Below are 18,938 nucleotides of genomic sequence, written 5' to 3'. Positions count from 1 at the left end.
TAATTCATCGGTGTTAACATTCTTAGAACACGAGCTATTGCAGCTCATTGGAAAATATTGTGTTTGAAGAATCTTCGAAGGTTCTAGCACAAACATTCCTTCAAACTCGTATACTCAGAGCTTTCTTATTCGTAAAAATTCAAACATTCAGAAAAATGGCAAGCCAAACACCCACGGCGTATATTCTTAATGTGATGGCTATTGACTTCGAGTCGGTCATCTCTGTCAAAGACGAAGTTGTTCGAGGTGTCTTTCTCAAATTGGAAGCATCTGGGCTAAAGAAATTTCTTTGGTTATCAACTCAGGAGATTTATTCCAAGGAGATTCAAGATTTATATGCCAACATCACAATCTCTACTGACGGAAAAATCATCTCAAAGATCAATAACCATATGTTGACAATAGATTAAGACTACTTCAGCACTCTCTTTCAACTACCTACTGATGGCTTAGCTCACTTCTCTGATGTGAAACTTTCTGATATTGAGGAGATGCAAACGCTGTTAACTGCTGATGGATGGAAGATCAAGGTATCCGATCCAAAGAAAGAGCTGAAGCCAGAAATTCAGTTGTTGGCAGATATAGTGGCCAAGGGTGTACTCGCCAATGCAGGCTCGTTTGCAGCCTTCACCATGGAAATATTTAAAGTAATGACTGCTATTATGAATTGACAGAGACTGAACTGGTCAACCATCATTTTAAACATCTTGAAGAACATTCTTCAGTCCTCCAAACAGTACAAAGGTTTTGTTGTGCCACTCATCTACCTTCAGAAGAACAAAGGTTTGGTGGATTACTCTACTGAAAAGTCATCAAATTCAAGGTCTCCAGTGCCAAGAACGTTCAGCAGCCAAAAACTAAGCTGGACGTATCTCCTGAGCAGTTTATCAAATTCAAGAAGGAGATTGGGACGCTGGAAACTCCCAAATCAGTTAAGAAGGCGAAGACCAAGGACTTGGCTCAGAAAAAGACAATCAAGAAGAAACGTATTGTCAATGAAACTGAATCAGAGAAAACCCCTTCTCTGAAAATCATGAAGAAGCCAAGGTCCCAAAAGACCAAACCAATTTCTGCTATGGAAACTGTCCCGGCTGAAAGATTGAAGCCAACTGGAGCTGAACAGCCTATCTATACCAATCAGGGCAGTTCCGCTTGAATCTTCAACCGAACCTCATCTACCTCCTCCAACTGCTCCTCCAAAGAAGATAATCAATGAATCTAATGAGAAACTGAAACTAGTTGGAGTGAGAGAACCACCCATCACTGTTGCCCGACCAACTGTGCTACTAGTTGCTAGATCAAAGAGAGTGGTGGTTCAAGAAATGTGGATGTCACCACCCCAGGCTTATCATTTCTCATGCCCTAACTGATCCTAAAGGAAATGGAAAGTTAATTGAAGAGCCCATGCCAAACAATCCCATTCAAACTCATATCGATCTCATCTAGATTTAGATAAATGAGTTTCTCTGAATCGAAGTTGGAAATTTATAATGAATGGGTCAGATTGAGGACCGAAATATTTTCCAGGCGTTTGCAGAAAACTTTAGTTTTGAATAAATTCATCGCCTTGGAGAAAATCATCCTAAGAACAGCCAAATTTGTCACCATTGCTTAAGCACTGGAAATGAGAGATTATTTCTTTGATCTAATGTGTGTAAAGAAGCTAGCTGAAGTGACAGCTCATCTAAGAAAGAATTATGATCCAATAAGTCCAACTGCCTACAATGACATAGCAGTATATCAGCAGCTGGACTTGGATCTCTTATCCCTATGGATGAAGATCAAAGATTGGGAATTGGATCAACAATTATATATTCAAGTTGATTCTCAAAGCCCAACATCAACGGAGCAAGCTCATACTTCTGGAGCTCAATCAGAGCCATCCAAGGAACTAGTTACTAAACAAACTAATGAGCAAATAATTATTTCCATCTCTCAGGATGCTCAATCATCTCCTCCTGCTCCTCCGAAATCTTCTCAAGTGAGTCGTCAGCTGTATACAGAGCTGAGTTGTCATTGGCAAATATTTATGAAGTTATCCAGTCAGTTGCCAGTGACATCCAGCTGAACCTTACAACTGAAAAATCAGCTGAAGACATGAGCACAACAGAACAAATAGCCTCAGAGGCTATATTAGCAGAAGTTGAAAAATTATTTCATTCGGCTGCCACGACTGAACAACAAAATAAAGTTGAAATGCCTCAGTTGCACTCAGAACAATTAAAGATGTGCAAGTGCCTACTGAATATCCAGCTAGCTCCACTGCTGATCAGCTCTCTCTTTCAGCTCAAGAACCTTCTCAGGAAGCAGTTGAAGAAATTATAACAGAATTAGCTCAAGTTGAAAATGAAGCACCACAGCTAGACATGGTTATTTTCAATGAAGAATACAAGGATGAAAATCCAGAAACACCTGAAGCCCTGTCTCCTCAAATACCTATGGCTGCTGATTTTATGCTTGAAGAAATTCAGTCCGGTTTGAACAATATTATCTCAACTGTTTCTGATATGAAGTCAACCCAACTATTGCATATTTTGAAGATTGATTCTATGAAGGAGAATACCATGAATAGCCTCCAGCAGGTTACTATGGATATCACTTCCTTATTTCTCCAAATAGATCAGTTGAAGAAGGATTGAGTGACAGTTCCAACACTTTTCCAAACTCAGGACATGCTGATCAATCGAATTGATTTCGTAAAAACAAGCATGACAAAGAGAATAGATCTGATGCAAGAAAAAAATGCTAAATGCTATATCTCAAGTTACTTCGGAAGTCCGAATCTTATCCAAGCACGTTGGTGGTGTTGACAAAAAGAGGGAAGAGGAGCAGTAGCTAAAGCAGCAGCAGCACCTATCTAAGAAGAGACATAGTCAACCAACTGATCAAGGGCCAGCTGATAAAAGAGCTAAGAAATGAAGATCAGTTGGAATGCAGTCTCTATTTAGTTATTATTTGATTTGGCAGAGTATCAGTTAGAAGATAGAAGACTATTCTTTCATTCATTCACTCTTTTATTCTTTGTACGAATCTGTATAGTGAAAGATTATTTTCAATGAAAGATTATTTTATCTACAAATTTCAGTTGTTATCAGCTGTTGCATTCTAAGTTTTGTCAAACACCAAAAATGGAGAAATTGTTGGAATCAGAATTTTGGAGTTTGACAAATTGATCAATTAAAGACTACCGAATTGATCAACTCAACTGAACATATCGTAACTGAAATCACGAAATTGAAGTTGCCCTAACTAATTGTTAATGTGCTAAAAATCAAAGGCAATTGAACTGATAAAAGCTAACTGAAAGTGTGTAGTTAACTGGACGATTAGTTAAGATGGATCAGTTACACAGTCAGTTCATCAAAAAGCTGCATAGTAAACTGAACTATCAGTTACATAGTCAGTTCATCAATCGGCTATGAAAGTCAATTGAAAAATCAGCTTGACACGTCATCAGTTAAGGAGCGTATCTATCAAGCGATAATTTTTACAAAAGCAGACCGCAACTTGTAGTAGGAACGCCGCATATCAGAATGCCACAGTGTAAGATTGTCAGAAGAATGATGATGTGTCTACTAAGGACAAATCAACGGATATAATTATTTGAGCACATTCAATATTATCGTTGGGAAGCAAAGCCTATAAATAGCCGAGAAGATTAACTGAGAAAAAGACTTTAGCGCATACATTCATTCTTGAGTTAAACAGTTTTTAAAGATCAGTTACAAGAAGCTCACGATTGTCAGATATATTCATAACTTCAAGGCTATATTTTGAGCACCAACATAACCACTCATTGTTATATTATTCGATCTTTTGAAATCAGTTTTTCTTAGCAAACATATCAGTTGCGTACTGATAAAAGTTGTAAAGATACTAAGAGTTTCAGTTTGACTGTGTTAAGTCCAAACTGAAGTGGGTTATTACAGTTGCTGTAATTAATCCAAATATTTTAGTAAATATCATATCCTTGAGATAAAAGGGGTGATGTAGGAGCATTTGTGTAATGCCCGAGAATTTTAGGTTGATAAGATGAGATTATGAAATTTTGTATTGATGAGACACCGCCCCCGCGCCCTTTTTTATACCGCCCTCGCGGTGTAAGGCCAGAAAGTTGGAGTTTTGGTTACAAGAACAACCGCACCGACGCTAGGATACCAACTGCACCCGCGGTTGATGGACAGAGAGTTGGACATTTTTACAGTAGGGTGAGCGCACCCACGGTAAAAACAGGACCGCACCCGCGGTCGTCGATCTTAAAAATTTGGAAGGGTATGCCGAGAGCTAAGCGCACCCGCGGTGCTCGGTGCGAGAAATCCATCTTTGCATCTTATCTTGACACATGGAATGAGATATATATATACTTAGTGCATGCTTCTTTCTTTCTTCATTCAGTAGATCAGCAGCGAGAGAACATGAAATATTCTCCTAGTTCTTCATGGATTTAAAATGAGATTACTCAAGATCTAACCATTCGATTTATATTCCGAATCTAGATTCTTGCTCCTTGCATCAAAGGCTACAAGAGGATGTAAGTACTGTTACTTTCCTGCATATTTTAAAGTTGAAAGGTTGGGGAAAATCAGATTTGTGCTTTATTGTGTATTCCTATGATTATGGTGATCGTAGAATTTCAACCGGATTGAGAAACGAATATGATATGCTATTGTTGTGATTTTCAGCATGTATCGAAATTATGATGTACAGATTTCAGAGCTTAGATGTGTTTATGATGAGAATCGTTAGTTGTGGATATTGATTATGTTGTGTTGATATGACCGGTATCGAGAAACAACGCCGTTATACCGTTGATTTATATCGAGATTGATTAATGATTTGTACAAGGCTTGCTTTGAGTTGTATTTTGATAGAATACATCTATACATTGCCATTTCAGATTAAGATTGACAGAGTTGATATTCCGGCTTCGAGACTTCGATTTATTCCAACGAGAAGAAGGTACAATTCATGTTGATTCGGGAAGATATAACTCGAATCAGACTTGATTTGAGTTTCCCAAAATCACATACTAGGTTATATGTTTATGCTTTGTCTATTGATTTATATTTAGGGATTGAGATAGGAGAGTCATTGGCAGAATTGCCTAATTTCTAGATGTTCGGTGGTATCGACGCATAGGAGCAGATCGACTCCGATTGTAGACATTTGATACAGAAAGGACCGAAGTCTAGGAATAAGACGTACCGTCACCCCGATTGGGAGGGTAGGTGGAAGACGGTGATGTCTTATTCACACCGGGATCCCTAGATTTAGACAAGAGTTGAGTCAAGATATGAGTTGATTTAGATTGCATGCTTATATTGATCATGTTTCATAGACTATGGGACATGTTGTTATTGATTTTTATTCATGGTAGTATGCTTCATGATTATGTTGTGTATATTCATGTTTACCATGTCTTATACTGGGATTTGTTCTCACCGGAGTTTCCGGCTGTTGTTGTGTCTGTATGTGTGCATAACAACATGTGGGGCAAGATCAGGGTCACGACAAAGATGAGAGATCAAGATAGCATGGTGATTTAGGGCGTAGAAGATTACTAGTCGTTTCCTACCAGATTTGTATTGATTTCCTAAACACTAGTGACATCTTTGTAGTTGAACAAGTCTATGATCTTTTGAATAAAGTACAATGGAAACATGTTGTATAATATATTGTGTATGTTTGGATACATTTGAATTAATGTTAAAAAGCAAAATTTTGACCCACATTCTATATTGAAGATCAAATTAATCCCAAAAAGAATTGAGTTAATGCCCGGGTCCCCACAACAGGTGGTATCAGAGCTTAGGATCCTTTAGACTGAGATAGAATAGAATGAGCGGGGTAGAGCGAGTTGTCTTCCTTGCTTTTGTGTGCTAGCATGAGTTATTGCTTTTCCTATTACATGTTGTCTTGTTATCTGAGTTGATTTACAACATGTATTCGCAAAGACTGAATCAGAACCGATTCTGGATCAGAGGTATATGATCAGAGGAGGGATGACACAGATTATATAGATTGTGTACTAATCTGTTTGATAATCAGATATGCCGCCTCGACGAGTACCGCAGCCAGTAGCAGGTCGGGCACCAGAACAGGGCAGTACATCCAATGATCCGATGGACGTTACTACTACACCAATGGAGACTTTGTTGAAACGGTTTCAGTCATTCCGACCACCGACACTGAAGGGCACAGAAAATTCAGTGGAATGTGAAAGCTGGCTCGATGACATAGAGATGTTATTTGATTCACTTGAATACAGCGATGACCGACGAGTGAAATTAGTTGGGCACCAACTGCAAGAAGTGGCAAAGAATTGGTGGCTGACTATGAAAAGAGCATTGGAGCATCGTGGCACGCAGATCACTTGGAAGGTGTTCAAGACTGAGTTTTATAAGCGATTTTTTCCCGTGTCCTACCGAAAAGACAAAGGTGCTGAATTTGCCAATTTAAGACAAGGACAGCTGAACATTTTCTCGTCACTGCTCAGATTTGCTCCTCACGTTGCCGAAAGTGATGAGGCCGTGGCGGATCAGTTTATCAATGGCTTAAATCCGGAAATTTTTACCTTGGTGAATACCGGTCAACGGAACAACTTTTCAGAGGCCTTGAACCGTGCCAAGGGGGCAGAAGCTGGATTGCTGAGGCAACAAAGTACTTATTATGTTGCTCCGACTCCGAGGCCGCCACAACCCTCTTTTCAACCCCCTTCCAGATTTGAAGGTGGTGGTAGTAGCAGTGGAAGAAAAGACCAGTTGAAACGAAGGGTAAACAGTTCAAGATATCAGGGAGCAGTTTGTCGAGCTCCCGTGGGTCACGACAGAGAGGTTCTGGCCAGAGTACAGAGTATACAGGTGTTTATTGCAGTTCTTGTGGAGGCCGACATGCCACCGAACAGTGTCAGGGTGTGATGGGTCGCTGCAACATCTGCAGACAGCAGGGACACTTCGCCAGGGTTTGTCCCAGAAATGTGTACAACAGACTTAGATTATAGGAGCATCTAGTTCAGTAGCTCAGCCTGAGAGGCAAGCTTCATCTATTCATTCCTTTCAGCCCACACCTACACAGACCCAGTCCCGAGCAAGAGGTAGCGAGACTGTGATCCAACCTCTCAGGCCCAAGATGCACCAGACGTTGTGATTGCAGGTAACTGTTTTCTTTGCGGTTATCCTGCCTATGTACTGATTGATACGGGTGCATCTCATACCTTCATATCTTAGCGTTTTGCATTATTGTATTCATTGCTTGTCGAGTCGTTATCTGCTGTAGTGTCTATTTCTTCTTTGTTGGGAAGTGGTCTTATATCTGTGACTTCAGTTGGACATTGTATACTACAGTTTGAGGGTCATGAAATTGACTTAGATTGCATCGTTCTTGGTTTAGATGATTTTGACTGTATTGTTGGGATTGATATGTTAACCAAGTACAGAGCTACGGTAGATTGTTTCCAGAATATTGTCAGATTCGGACCAGAGATGGCTGATGAGTGGAAATTCTACGGTAAGGGTTCCAGATCTCGGATTCCCTTAGTATCTATTTTGCGATGACTAGATTATTGCAGAAAGGAGCAGAGGGGTTCTTTGTATATTCAGTAGATCTACTGAAATCGAGCCCAGCATTGGCAGATCTTCCAGTGGTACGTGAGTTTGCCGATGTATTCCCAGACGAGATTCCAGGGTTACCTCCAGCCCGAGAGGTTGATTTCAGCATCGATCTCATTCCAGGTACTGTTCCTATATCTCGAGCTCCGTACAGAATGGCGCCGATCGAGTTGAAAGAACTGAAAGCACAACTAGAGTATCTTCTAGCTAAAGGATATATCAGACCGAGCGTTTCCCCTTGGGGCGCTCCAGTGCTATTTGTGCGAAAGAAATACGGTTCGATGAGATTATGTATTGATTATCGGCAACTGAACAAGGCGACAGTAAAGAACAAGTATCCTTGCCTCGTATCGACGATTTATTTGATCAGTTGCAGGGATCCTCCGTCTATTCAAAGATTGATTTGAGATCCGGATATCACCAGCGGAGAGTTAGAGATGTTGATATACCGAAGACAGCGTTCCGAACCAGGTATGGACATTACAAATTTATTGTCATGTCTTTTGGTTTAACAAATGCTCCAGCGGTTTTTATGAGCCTGATGAACCGCATTTTTCAGAAGTATCTGGATGAGTTTGTTATTGTATTTATTGATGATATTTTGGTTTATTCGAGAAATGAAACTGATCATGCCAAACATTTAAGAATTGTGTTGCAGACACTGAGAAATGAGAGACTATATGCTAAACTGTCCAAGTGTGAGTTTTGGCTGAGACAGGTTGTCTTCTTGGGTCATATCATATCTGGAGATGGTATTTCTATGGATCCGAGTAAAGTTGAAGCTGTGATCAGTCGGCCTAGACCGACATCTGTGCCAGAGATACGCAGTCTTATGGATTTAGCAGGGTATTACCGACGATTTATTAAAGATTTCTCCAGTATAGCGAAGCCGATTACCCAGGTGACACAGAAGAATGCACCATTCGTGTGGTCTGAAGCTTGTGAGTCTAGCTTTGTGGAGTTGAAGAAACGACTGACTAGTGCTCCAGTATTGACGATACCTTCAGGTACTGGTGTAAGGCTCGAAGAAATAGTTATCATAATCAGATGGATTTGTTGATAATTAAGATGATTGTAGATGTATTTTATTGGACTAGAAAAGAAAGGAAAATGTACAATAAAGATGTGAAAGATAGTCAAAAGAATAAGTAAGGTCGAAGCTATGGCGCACATGCGCGAAGAAATGCGCGCATATGCATGGAAATTCCAGTAGCCTCGGCGCACATGCGCGAAGAAAGGCGCGCACATGCGCGAGCAGGCCAGTAGCATTGGCGCATCTGCGCGAGAGTAGTGGCGCATATGCGCGGAGCGTCCAGAAACATTGGCGCATATGCGCGAGTTTAGTGGCGCATATGCGCGAGTGTTAAATCTGCCGAGACAGTAGGTCTCGCGCACATGCGCGAGTAGTGTCCGCGCATATGCGCGAGACGTGTAGTCCAAATGGATTTCCATGTGTACGAAAACATGCAAGGTATATATACAGATTTGCCTCGATTTCTTCTCATTTCAGTAGCAAGAAACCGAGGATTTCTGAGGAAGAAAGGCTTTCAAGTTTCCTTTCACTTGTAATTGTGATTTTAGAAGATTGAGCCATCCAAATTTAAATCCGACTGCGGTTTTGAGATCCTCTCGTTATTGGCTACAAAGGGATGTAAGTTTTATGTAATTTCAACAAGTTTCGAAATTCAGATGTTTGGGAAATTAGAATATGATAGTTATATTGTGTTCTTGATGCATTGAGCATGATATATTCGTAAACGGATCAAAGAAATGATATCATATGCATTTCCTATGAATTTCAGTATGGATTATGAATTATTGGGGCAGAATTATTGTGTTTTGGATGAATATTGTATTGGATTATGATTGAGAATAAGATAGTGTTGATATCTGTGGAGAATTGGATTGACCGGTATCGAGAATTGCGTCGTTATGCCGTCAAATTGTATCGAGATCACGTAGTGACTTGGTTATGTGTTGATTTAGATTAGAGATTGATAGATTGTATATCAACATTTCCATTTCAGATTCAGTTTGGCGACCGTGACAGCGATTCTACGACGAAAGGTATAGTACATGTTTTGTTTGGGGAATCACGACTCAAATGAGATCACATTTGAGTTTCCCAACCAAAATCACATACTTGTTTTATTGTTCATACCTTGATATGATTATGATTGTTATAGATTGGTTTATAGAACTTGTATGCAGCTCTTGCTATGCTTTGTTTACAGATCGTGTAGCATTGCATTATGCTTGTTTGCAGATTTTGTATTCATGCATTAAGATAGGGCAGTCTGGAGATCAGGCAGACTACTAGATGTTCGGCGATATCTCAGCTTAGGGGAAGATCATCGCCCCTTTGTAGACGTGGATACAGATCAGGCCGAAGTCTAGGAATAAGACGTACAGCACCTCGATTGGTAGGGTAGGTGACAGCCAGTGACGTCTTATTCACAACGGGATCCCTAGAGTTCTAGTCGAGTCGAGTCTAGACACGATTAGATTCACATTGCATGATTTTATATGAATGACATTCATATCAGCATGTTTCATGTTTAGATTGTTTATATGCATGTTACATGTTTATACTGGGATTTGTTCTCACCGGTTTTCCGGCTGTTGTTATGTCTGTATGTGTGCATAACAACAGGTGGGGCAGGATCTGGGTCACGACAGAGATGAGCGATGGACATAGCGTGGTGATCACGGGCCTAGCAGATGGACTAGTAGAATTACTTTTATCTTGTATTGTATTTCACTACTAGTTTATAGAGGATGGATTAAAACAAGAAATGTTGTATCCTATGGTTGTATATTATGTTGATATAATAAAATAGAGACATGTTTTATGCCTAGTTAGTAACATTTGATTGAATGTTAAAAAGCGAAAATTTGACCCACGTTTTATGTTAACGATCAATTTAATTCCAAGAAAAAGAATTAGAGCCCGGGTCCCCACAACTGGTGATTTCGTTGTATATTGTGATGCATCTCACAGAGGGCTAGGATGTTTTCTTATGCAGCAAGGGCATGTGATTGCGTATGCCTCGAGACAGTTGAAGCCACACAAGACTCGATACCCAATTCATGATCTTGAATTGGCGGCTATCGTATTTGCACTAAATATCTGGCGTCATTATCTTTATGGCGAGAATTTTGAGATCTACTCTGATCACAAAAGCCTGAAGTATTTATTTTCTCCGTTAGAGTTGAATATGAGACAGCGTAGATGGATCGATTTGTTGAAGGATTTTGATTTCGAGATCAAGTACTATCCAGGAAAGTCTAATGCAGCAGCGGATGCCTTGAGTCGAAAGGTATGTGCTCTATCCTTATCGACGACAGGTGTTTCGAATTTAGTTGAAGATTGCTGTTTGTCTGGTTTAGCATTTGACACAGATAGTAGACCATTGAGACTTGCTACGATTCAAGTTGAGCCAGATTTGATTATGAGAATCAAAGAAGCACAAAGGACTGACCAGAATATTCAGAAGTCAGTTGAAATGGTCAAAGCTGGACCAGAGTAACAGGTACATGATCATGTTTTGTACGTGTATAACCGTATTGTAGTGCCAGATGTTTCAGATTTGAAACAACAGATATTTTCAAAAGCGCACTGTAGCCGGTTCAATATTCATCCTGGTGGAAGAAAGATGTATAATGATTTGAAGACACAATTCTGGTGGAAACAGATGAAGTCAGATATTGCAGAGTTTGTGTCTAAGTGCTTGAATTGCCAACAGGTGAAGGCCGAGAGAAAGAAGCCCGAAGGTTTACTTCAGAGTTCGTCTATTCCTGAATGGAAATGGGATCAAATTTCCATAGATTTCGTTACGAAGTTACCACGATCATCCCGGGGCTATGATGCAATTTGGGTAATTATTGACAGATTGACCAAATCAGCTTGTTTTATTCCGTACAGAATGACGTACCGACATGATCAGATGGCCGAAATATATATCAGAGAGGTAGTTAGATTACATGGTGTGCTTATGTCGATCGTATCAGATCGTGATCCACGATTCACTTTACACTTTTGGCATAGTCTGCAGCAGGCTCTAGGTACGACATTGCACTTGAGTACCGCATATCATCCCCAGACAGACGGATAGTCAGAGCGGACTATCCAGACCTTAGAAGATATGCTGAGAGCTGTAGTGCTAGATTTTGGCATTAGTTGGCAGGATTCACTACCTCTGTGTGAATTCTTGTACAACAATAGATATCAGACGAGCATCGATATGGCACCGTTTGAAGCCTTATACGGAAAGAAGTGCAGATCTCCGTTGTATTGGGATGATATCTCAGAGGTACCAGAACTTGGACCTGATATGATTCGTGAAATGACTGAGAAGGTAAAGATAATTCAGAAGAGAATGAAAACGGCACAGGATAGGCAAGCCAAATATGCAAATGTCAGACGAAGACCGTTAGTATTCGAACAGGGAGACAGAGTATTTTTGAAGATTTCTCCTTTCAGAGGCTTTGTCAGATTTGGCAAACGTGGGAATTTATCTCCTAGATACATCGGTACGTACGAGATTCTTGAGAATATTGGCGATCGAGCATATCGACTTGCGCTTCCTCCTTCTCTATATGGGATACATGACGTTTTTCATGTATCGATGCTGCGAAGATACATGCCTGATGCTTCTCATGTCATTCAGCCTGACGAGGCCGAGCTTGCCGATACACTCAGTTATTTTGAGCAACCATTACAGATTCTTGATCGAAAAGAAAAGCAGCTTAGAACGAAGACTATTCCGCTTGTGAAAGTCCAGTGGAGTCGTCATGTCACTGAAGAAGCGACTTGGGGGACAGAATCAGAGATGAGACAAAGATATCCCGAGCTATTTTCATGATGTGAGTTTTATTCAGTTTTGATTATATTGCATCTTATATATATGATTTGATTGATTGCTTGTGAGTTCGAGGACGAACTCATGTCTAAGAGGGGGAGAAATGTAATGCCCGAGAATTGTGGGTTGATAAGATGAGATTATGAAATGTTGTATTGATGAGACACCGCCCCCGCGCCCCTTTTTATACCACCCTCGCGGTGTAAGGCCAAAAATTTGGAGTTTTGGTTACAAGAACAGCCGCACCCGCGCTAGGATACCAACCGCACCCATGGTTGATTGACAGAGAGTTGGACATTTTTACAGTACGGTGAGCGCACCCGAGGTAAAAACATGACCGCACCCGCGGTCGTAGATCTTAAAAATTTGGAAGGGTATGCCGAGAGCTAAGCGCACCCGCGGTCAAGAAGGAGCGCACCCGCGGTGCTCGATCCGAGAAATCCACCTTTTCTTCTTATGTTGACACATGGCATGATATATATACTTAGTGCATGCTTCTTTCTTTATTCATTCAGCAGATCAGCAGCGAGAGAGCATGAAATCTTCTCCAAGTTCTTCATGGCTTTAAAATGAGATTACTCAAGATCTAGCCATCCGATTTTTATTCCGAATCTAGATTCTTGCTCCTTGCATCAAAGGCTACAAGAAGATGTAAGTATTGTTACTTTCCAACATATTTTAAAGTTGAAAGGTTGGCGAAAATCAGATTTGAGTTTTATTGTGTTTTCCTATGATTATGGTGATCGTAGAATTTCAACCGGATTGAGAAACGGATATGATATGCTATTGTTGTGATTTTCAGCATGTATCGAAATTATGATATACAGATTTCAGAGCTTAGATGTGTTTAGGATGAGAATTGTGCATTGTGGATATTGATTATGTTGTGTTGATATGACCGGTATCGAGAAACAACGCCGTTATACCGTTGAATTGTATCGAGATTGATTAATGATTTGTACATGGCTTGCTTTGAGTTGTATTTTGATAGAATACATCTATACATTGCCATTTCAGATTAAGATTGACCGAGTTGATATTCCGGCTTCGAGACTTCGATTTATTCCAACGACAAGAAGGTATAATTCATGTTGATTCGGGAAGATATAACTCGAATCAGACTTCATTTGAGTTTCCCAAAATCACATACTAGGTTATATGTTTATGCTTTGTCTATTGATTTATATTTAGGAATTGAGATAGGAGAGTCATTGGCAGAATTGCCTAATTTCTAGATGTTCGGTGGTATCGACGCATAGGAGCAGATTGACTCCGATTGTAGACATTCGATACAGACAAGACTGAAGTCTAGGAATAAGACGTACCGTCACCCCGATTGGGAGGGTAGGTAGCAGACGGTGATGTCTTATTCACACCGGGATCCCTAGATTTAGACAAGAGTTGAGTCAAGATATGAGTTGATTTAGATTGCATGCTTATGTTGATCATGTTTCATAGACTATGGGACATGTTGTTATTGATTTTTATTCATGATAGTATGCTTCATGATTATGTTGTGTATATGCATGTTTACCATGTCTTATACTGGGATTTATTCTCACCGGAGTTTCCGGCTGTTTTTGTGTCTGTATGTGTGTATAACAACAGGTGGGGCATGATCAGGGTCACGAAAAAGATGAGAGATCAAGATAGCGTGGTGATTTCGGGCGTAGAAGATTACTAGTCGTTTCCTACCAGACTTGTACTGATTTCCTAAACACTAGTGACATCTTTGTAGTTGAACAAGTGTATGATCTTTTGAATAAAGTACAATGGAAACATGTTGTATAATATTTTGTGTATGTTTGGATACATTTTAATTAATGTTAAGAAGCAAAATTTTGACCCACATTCTCTATTGAAGATCCAATTAATCCCAAAAAGAATTGAGTTAGAGCCCGGGCCCCCACAATTTGAAGTCTCCGAACATCCACAAATATTTATGTTCTTTATTTTCATGTATTCAATCTGTTTTTCATTTTGTTTCCGCATTTTAACAACAAGATGAATTCAGTTTTTCACCAAACTGGTTCACTCTTTCGAAAAGATTGGAAAATAGTCAAATGTTTATTCAACCCTTTTTCTAAACGCTTTCACTCACCCAACCAATGCTAACAAGAATATATCAATCATTTAGAGATTTTCTCTAGAATTTGTAAAAAAAAGACTGGTTTTATCGGAAAAGAAAGCAGTCATTGCCAGCAGAAAGATTGAATTCCTAGGAATAGAAATCGATGAGTGGTCACATAATAGAATAGGTGCAAAATTTTCCACACAAACTGAAAGAAAAGATACAACTTCAAAGTTTTGTAGGAGTTGTTAAATTTGCAAGAATATTCATTAAGAACCTATCATAACACTAGAAAGTGTTTAGTCCATTAAAGATTCAAGATTTATATGGACAAAAGAACACACAAAAGGACTTAGCCAATTAAAAGAGATTTGTAAAAATCTTCCAAAAATGACTATTTCTCGATATGAAGATGATCTAATATTATATACAGATGCTAGTGATCATTGGTGGGCGACAGTTTTAACCAGGCTCACAATAAAAGGAGAACAACCATGCAGATATTGCAGTGAACTTTTCTCATATGCAAAAGTAATAAGATGACATATCAACGAAAATGAATTTTATGCAGTAAAAAAAACTTTTGAAAAATGACTATTATTTTTTACTAGCAAATAAATATACATTAAAAGTTGATAATACACATGTAAAAGCTTTCTTGAAGAATGGAATATAATCTAAACACGATAAAGCTAGATTATTAAGATGGCAAGCTGATAAGGCCAAATCTTACAAATATTTTAGGGATTTGATTTTATAATATTTTCCCTTATCTAGAATTTTTATCCCTAATTATGTGGCTATTTGAGTTAATAATTGTAGATTTGAATAAAAGTGAAAAAGTCTTTAAATTGGAATATAAGATAAATTTACTAGACTTCAAAGGAAACAAAATATCAAAAAAATAAAATAAAATATTCTTATATTTTATTCTTTGATGATATTGAAATTTTGAAAAAATTTATGTAAATTTTGATCAAGATCTTATCTAGAAATTTTTTACTTGACATGGGCTTAAAAATATTTGAAGGATGAGACCCATTTAGGATGATAAAAAGAGGCGTGAAAGAGAGGCACAAGTACAAACAGAGGGAGGAGAGCAGAGGAAAAAGAAGAGAAGTCAGAAGTGCAGAAAAGGAGGAGGAAGTGAACAACAGAGAAGGGGAATTTCTTCATTGAATTTAAACATGGATGTGCACTTTTATTTTGAATTTATGGAGTAGATTTTTATAGACTAAGGCCACACAATTTATTTTTGATGTTTTGAGTTTGATTAAATTTTATTATTTATTTTATTCATTGATTGAAGTCATTTATCACGTGTTTTTTTAATCTGGCCAATTAAATAGAATATTTGTTGGTTAATCTAAAACCGGAAGGTGGTAGATTAATATTTGCTCATACATTGATCAACACATGGTTAAACCGAATATAAACAATATTCAGTTTCAGTGTGCGACTTTAGGGTGAAAAACTTGAATTTCACAGCGACTTAATGCGGTTGAATCTAATTAAATTTAGTTAGGAATAATTGGATTGTTAGATTTAATTAGATTTATTAAATCGGTAAATCGTTTAATATATAACTTATGGAATTCCGTCGTGAATTAAATAATTAATTAATTTATTGAATATATATTTGACACGTGAATTATAAGTTTGTTTCGGTACCATTGTGCGCCTCAGTCGCTTTTAAATAATTTGAATTTTCTTCTAAATTATTAGTTTGGATCATTTTTGCTTTATTAATTTATTTAAATTGTTCTAATTAATTTCAATTAATTTATCTCATCTCATTTTTATTTTATTAGCCTAAATTAGGAAAAACAATTCATATTATAGTATTTAAACATTGATCTTTGTTGGTACGGTACCTGGACTCATCATCCAATTACTATTACTTGACCTAGTCTGCTTGCTAGATTTATTCCCAACCAAAATCGTCGGTCAAGTTTTTGACGCCGTGTTGGGGGATTGAATTGTTTAATAGTAGGATTTAGTATTTTCTTGAGATTAGGTTTTTATTTAATTTTGTTGATTTTACGTATATTCGTACGTTTGAAGTTTGTTTCTTATCTTCAGGATTTATCTAGTTGTGCATGAGCCGTGCTAGAGGAGACTCAGAATTAGAGCCTTTTGATCCAGAGATTGAGAATACTTTTCAAACAAGAGGACAAGGTTGACGTGGAAGGCGAATTCAATTTAGACGTAGAGCACAAAAGGGGCAATCCTCATACTCTGACGTGGAAGGCGAATTCAAACAAGAGGACAAGGTTGAAACAGTAGGGATGGAAGAAATGGACAACGAGGAGGATGATCGCACTGTCTATGATCTTACTAGACAAACTACTAGACGTTATGGTTCTAGCATCACTCGTCCTACTGTGGAAGCAAACAATTTGAGTTGAAGCCATCCATCATTCAAATGATAGAATATCAAGTGAGATTTGGAGGATCGCAGACCGAGGATTCTAATGCGCATCTAGGAGGATTCTTATCTATCTGTGACACAATCAAATTCAGTGGAGTGAGCACAGATGCCGTAAGATTGAGACTACTCCCTTCCTCTTTGCATGGTCAAGCAGCAATGGCTTAGACGTCTACCAGGTGGCTCTATTACTACATAGAATGGTTTGGTGGAAATGTTCATGAATCAATATTTTCCTCCCACCAAGCTAGCACAAATGCGTATGGATATTTCATTTTTCGCCAGAAGGACGGGAGACACTACATACAGCTTGGGGAAGATTAATTAGAAAGATGTTGAGGAGGTGTCCTCAACATGGTTTCTCTTCATCTGAACAAGTTCATATTTTCTAGAACGGAGTTGATCCTTCCGTGCATTCCATGCTAGATGCGGCAGCCAATGGTAGCTTATACATGAAGACTCCACGAGTTGCGCTGGAAATAATTTCAAATATGGCTGAAAATCGTGCGGGTTGGACAAACATTAAACGAGAAAAGAAGGTTGGAGTCCTTGAAATGGATGTGTTGAATGCACTTACTGCTAAGATTGATGGGTTGGCCCATAAATTTTCTCACCTGCAACCGAATCAAGAAAATCAATTCAAAGGAATAGTCATCGAGGAACAACCCAATTTTGACGAAGAAGCAATGAATTTCTTGGGGAATCAGTGGAGACAACAATCAAATCCATAAAGTTCCACATATAATCCAAGATGGAGGAATCACCCTAATTTATCTTGGAATAATACTGAGAATTCCATTAATCCAACACATATTTCTCCACTGTTCATTCCTCAACAAGTGAGACAACAAGGATTGTTGATACCTGCAACACCTCCAGGATTCAAGAAAGATTATCAAAGACCAATTTATGAGGATTTTATGTTTAAACACGTTGCGGGGATAGAAACTAGGCTGCAAAATCATGATGCTATATTGCGAAGGTTGGAAGCTCAAATGGTTCAAATATCCAATAAGTTAGCAAATCGACCCCTTGGAACACTACCAAGTGATATTGAGAAAAATCAGAAAGGAGTGAATGCAGTGAGTACAGTGATCAAGGCAGAGGAAGAGGAACCAAAGAGGCAGAATTCTACAGATGTGGAGGAAAAGAATGATGAAGGAATGAAATAAAAAATGGAAGATGCTAAGGAATAGAATACTCACACCACCACTACACGTAAGACAGGTAACAAAGGTAAGGAGTTTGATTTTAATGATAATATTGATATTAATACACTTTCTTTTCCTCAAAGAGCAAGGCAACTACAATTGGATCAAAAATTTTCAAAATTTTTTGAAGTTAAGAAATTGCACATAAATATTCCTTTTGCAGAGGCTTTTGGCTCAAATGCCTTCTTATGCTAAATTCTTGAAAGATATTTTGACTAAAAAACGTAAACTTTTTGATTTCAAAACCGTTAAGCTTTCTGAGGAATGTTCAGTTATTTTCCAAAATAAATTACCTCCAAACCTTAAGGATCCAGGTAGTTTCTCCATTCCTTCCACTATAGGAAATTCTAATTTTAACAAGGCATTGTGTGATCTTGGTGCTAACATAAATCTTATGCCTTATTCTTGTTTTGAGAAATTGGGGATTCGAGAAGGTAAACCAACCACTATTACACTTCAACTTGCAGATAAATCTACTAAATATCCTAAAGGGGTTATAGAGGATGTTTTGGTTAAAGTTGATAAATTTATATTTCCAGTTGACTTTGTTGTGCTAGACATGGAGGAGGATCGTGAGATCCCCCTAATTTTAGGTCGTCCCATCTTAGCTACTGGAAGAGCTCTCATAGATGTGCAAAAAGGTGAGTTAGTTTTGAGGTTGAATGATGAGAAGGTAACTTTTAATGTTTTTTCGTAGTTTGAAATATCATGTTGGATCTTCTGATTGTTATAGAATTGATGCTATTGATGATATTGTTG

Source organism: Primulina eburnea, chromosome 10, assembly GCF_022965805.1.
Source record: "Primulina eburnea isolate SZY01 chromosome 10, ASM2296580v1, whole genome shotgun sequence".
Classification (NCBI taxonomy): Eukaryota; Viridiplantae; Streptophyta; class Magnoliopsida; order Lamiales; family Gesneriaceae; genus Primulina; species Primulina eburnea.
The sequence above is the reverse complement of the archived record's forward strand: the minus strand, read 5'-3'. Positions refer to the sequence as shown.